This window comes from Anabrus simplex, chromosome 3 (assembly GCF_040414725.1).
Source record: "Anabrus simplex isolate iqAnaSimp1 chromosome 3, ASM4041472v1, whole genome shotgun sequence".
Classification (NCBI taxonomy): domain Eukaryota; kingdom Metazoa; phylum Arthropoda; class Insecta; order Orthoptera; family Tettigoniidae; genus Anabrus; species Anabrus simplex.
In genome coordinates, this window is record NC_090267.1 from 245,702,407 (window position 1) to 245,707,342 (window position 4,936).

General features: G+C 39.8%; 1 pseudogene; it reads left to right on the forward strand.

Annotated features, from left to right (window-relative positions):
* The first annotated feature begins 1,515 nt into the window (after nt 1-1,515).
* LOC137499020 (uncharacterized) lies at nt 1,516-4,074 on the forward strand (annotated as a pseudogene).
* The last annotated feature ends 862 nt before the right edge of the window (nt 4,075-4,936 follow it).

The window sequence follows — 4,936 nt, forward strand, 5'->3', positions numbered from 1 at the left end:
CATTTTCTGAGCACTTCATGTGTTATTCTTAGCCACAAACAAAAGCGCAATAATTAACTAATGACAAGCTTACCGCGAAGCTGCCGGCCTTGACTTCCAAGCTGGAGCTTTTATTTCCGGAATCTGGTCGTCTCGGCCTTGGCGATCAAGAGCGGCTTTTATAACCACAAGGTCAATGCTATCTGACAAGGCCAGCAATCAATGAGGAACAATTGATTGTAAGAGCTTTACTATCATGTTTTCTGTACGGAGTTTATAACAGACACGTGCTCATATTCTGTACTTTAACCGAGTTGATTTAATACATGCGTATCTACTAATATCCTCGTGCCCTCCAGAAGGTCGCCGTTTGTTAGCACGGAGCTCTTTAGATGAGTCTAACATTTCTTTCATTTATGACAGCTTCTGATTTCCGGCTTTCATATTACCTTCCCAAACGTTGGATATTCGGACCTCTGCGGTATTAAGGGATGATCTGCATTGGAAGGCCAATGAGCGTCGGGATACAGGGACAATCGAATGATACCCACATAGAACGCAGTGCCATAGTACACAGAAATGATGTCCCGATATAAATAAAGCGTGCCGTACCCTCACCCCCTCGCTTAACGCATTGCTGCAGGTAGACAACCAGCTACAAGACTTAGTTGTGATTGAAATGGGCACTGTGGTGGATGTAAAGCAATACACACACTGTGTCTTCAGTACTACCAGTTCACTCCCTCGCCTCCTTTTCAGTTTTTGAGTGGCGCTGTGTCGATTGCTTATGTCGCGACACTATTTCTGTGCATGCGTGTACAGCAGGCGTTCTTTAAACCGGCATTCTACGAGTTGGCACATTCTGGAATCTGGCACCGATCGAGCCGCTCGCATTCGAATTTTTCCGGTGGATTCGTGCATTCGTTCTTGACTTTGACCGCCACGTCGCGCCACTGCGCTGGGTGTGCCCGCCATTTTCTTTTGTCACTGGTTGTTCTTCTGTGTTCTACACAGTTACACAACACTGTCTAGGACACTTGCACACGTGTTGTAAGTTCCCTAAGTGTTTATCGTGACTGTCAGTTTTCATTTCAGCACAGTGTTCCTTGTTTTCTAGCGGGTTACATATCACGTTTGCACATTATTACAACTAGTGAACTGTACTGTAAGATGTTCTCGAAGCCCAGCACGATTTCTTCAAGTGCTAATAAAATTAAGCGTAAGCATGAGACTCTCACTATACAGCAAAAACTATATAATTATAACTAATCGTCTTGAAAGAGACGAAAAATTAACTTCATAATGCGTGATTTCAATTGCATCTCCGAAATACGGAAGCAACGTGATATCAGATACTTTTTTTAAACAGTAAGGCCGGTTACACACACGGCGGATTTTTCCGAGCGGATTATTTTGGTCGGAGATTTAACCGTAGCCGCTGGGCGGAAAAATTTCCGTCGTACGAGTGGGTGCAGTGTAGTTTCTGAAACCATCCTCATCAGATGTTCAAATTATTGATTGCTTGTGTAATTTGAAATGAACAGAGAGCAGTTTCTAGCGTTATTGTTATTCCGTCGTCGAATAAAACGGAGAAGAAAAAATCGACTGATTTGGGTTCATCCAAATAATGAAAGGAGATATGAGTTTGGCACTTTCTACACGTTATTTGAAGAGGTGAGGCAGGATGACACGAAATTTTTCAATTATTTCAGAATGTCGATGACGTCCTTTGACGAATTGCATGGCCGGTTGAAAGATACCATTCAGTAATGTTTTTAATTTCGTGTGGCTATTTCTAGCCGAGTGCAGCCCTTGTAAGGCAGACTCTCCGATGAGGGTGGGCGGCATCTGCCATGTGTAAGTAACTGCGTGTTATTGTGATGGAGGATAGTGTGGTGTGTGGTGTGTGGTGTGTGGTGTGTGAGTTGCAAGGATGTTGGGGACAGCACAAACACCCAGCCCCGGGCCATTGGAATTAACCAATGAAGGTTAAAATCCCCGACCCGGCCGGGAATCGAACCCGGGACCCTCTGAACCGAAGGCCAGTACGCTGACCATTCATCCAACGAGTCGCAAATATACCAAAATCAGGAACTGTATTCAACCAGTAGAAATTTTGGCAATAACACTGAGGTAAGTGAAAATAACTTATAAAGTGGAAAATAATATAGGATAATACAAGAAGCAGGGATAATCATTTTGTAAAAATCTGTATTAAGAAACATTCTCAAGAATATATGAACTACAATAATACAATACAATAATACACTCCATATTTTTACAACTAGAAATGTACATCCGTTGTACTTTACGAATTGAGGGAACTTGGTGTAGAACATCTTTCACTTTCTTCTTCGCCAACGAACTGGGCAAAATGTCCAGCTACTGTGGTTTGTGGGTTGTGCTCTTGTGATGGGTGTGGAGCCAGAGTTCGAGAAGTTTCTCTTGGTTGGCATGGTAGAGTAGGTAGTTCGTTCTGTGTGGAAACAGAGGGAATTAATGGTGGGTCGTAAGGACCATAGGGAGCCATAGGGAAAGGTGGTTGAAGTGGTTGTGGAAAGGTCTGTGGTTGGGGATTGCAATACGTTGGTTGGATATGTTGCTGCAAGACGATTCTTTACTTTATTCTTGATAGTGATGAGCTGCAATGTTTTGATTCTTATCTTGATTCTTGTTATTGGAAACTACGCGAAGAACCTCCACTTGGAATTGAAGCCACTCATCGCTGTTAAACTTCTCTGTATGGTGAAGTAGACTGTTAAAGGAGGACATTTGGTGGTACGGTGAAAATTTTTTGTCTAACGCCTTTAAAATTTCCAAATCTACTTCATCCTTTTTCTTGTGTTTCCTCCGTGGTTCACTAGGAAGTGCTGTTTCCTTTGTTGCATTACTTAGGTCTTCTTCTTGTACTGTGTTATCTGCTTGTTCCGACGTGCCGTCATTGTTCTCTTCTTCTACAATGAAACTCTCTGTGCTGTCTGCGTCTTAGAATATTTTCTTTAAGAACTGCTGTTCGTCAATGAATATGTATTTTCGTATCTTGGTAGCTTGTGGGCCAGTAATTTTCTTGCCTCTAGTATGCTTTTCATTCAGCCTTGGCGAAGGCATCACCTAGATGTCTCCAACGTTTCATAACTTCCTTACATGCAAAAAAAAAAAAATGTAGCCTACCCTCTAACTGACACTGTAATTGTTTTTTTTAATTTTCAGTTACCTAGCAAGTGGATGCACTTTCACCGACCTTCATTAGTCCAACAGAGTGGGAGTCTCAACAGCAAGGGTGTTAGTTAAAGATGTTTGTCAAGCAGTGTGGGAGGTTATGAGAAGTGAGTGCATACCTCTCCTTACAAAAGAAACGTGGGAATCAGTAGCAAATGGATTTGAACACAAAGAAAACTTTCCCCATTGTGTAGGGGCAGTAGATGGGAAACACGCCCGCATCGTGAGTCCAATAAAAAGTGGATCTATGTATTTTAATTATTAAGACTACCATTCAATTGTGTTAATGGGCATTGCAGATAGTAAGTACCGATTTGTTTCGTGCATGTTGGTAGTTAAGGTAAGGACTGTGACTCATCGATCTTTAAACAGACTCAGCTGTGGAAATCAATAGAAAGTAGTTCAAAAACTCTACCTGATTAAAAGTGTCTACCAGGCACAGGAAGTCCGAAAGTGGCATACGTTTTTGTTTTTGATGCAGCATTTGGGCTACACAAACATTTCCTAAGGCCTTATTCTGGGAAACATTTAACAGACGAAAAGAGAATCTTCAACTATCGGTTGTGCCGAGCAAGAAGATACATAGAATGTGCTTTCGGTATCCTCAGCAACAAATGGAGAATATTCCATCGACCCTTCAATGTTCAACCACAATTTGCTAATGATATTATTAAAGCCTGCATTATTCTTCATAATTATGTCAGGGATAGAGATGGTTACATTTTTGAGAATACAACATTAATTGTAGGAATGGAAGATTTACCAGGAGAGAACACTACAAGAGAATGCCTCAAAGCAAACGATGTGAGAAACATTCTATGTAGATATTTTGTTTCAAGTGTAGGAAGGGTTTCCTGGCAGATGTCCAAGGTGTAAGGATATTTTTGAAAGTTTTTCATTGTCATAATTCCTATCTAATTGTAAACTAATTGGAAACTATTGTCGTAGCGCTAGCAACAAGATACAATCCCAATAAAAATACCCTGGCATATAATTATATATTTAAATAAACCTCTTCTTCCAATTTGCAATGAGCAAAATTTATTTATTTATTTATTTATTTATTTATTTATTTATTTATTTATTTATTTATTTATTTATTTATTTATTTATTTATAAATCCTATTTTTGACTTGACAATTTCCCAATTTTGAATAATAATAATAATAATAATAATAATAATAATAATAATAATAATAATAATAATAATAATAATAATAACGGCGTGCTCAGAAATAAGTTTTCATTTGAACTATTTGAATAATCAGAGGAATATGGACTCACCAAAATTGTTCCTTTCATTTTCTTCCATCTAGTCGAAGTCGCTTCGAAATTCAACGCACACTTCATGCCAAGCGTTTCTCGTAGCATTTCGGTCGTTGAAACTGTCCAGTATTTTATCCCATAGAACAGGTCTTGCTTCAATTAATGAAATGAGATTTTCATTATCAATAATGTCACTCATCTTTACGAAATGATAGAGTACGATATTCACGATATATAAACGATGTTCACGCTATATATTTCTGCCAATGTGAAATTCAAATCGCACTGCTAGCAGCTACGGTGGTAGACAATCCGCTGTGTGAGTAAACGCACATTTGGTCACGCAGGCCACTAGTTCAAGGCTGGCGGTAAAACTTCCGTCGACTCCAGTGGCACCCGTCTAATGTGTAAGCTTTATGTAATGTACTTCAATGGGCTACTGTTGGAACGGCAGCGACGTTCATTTATCCGC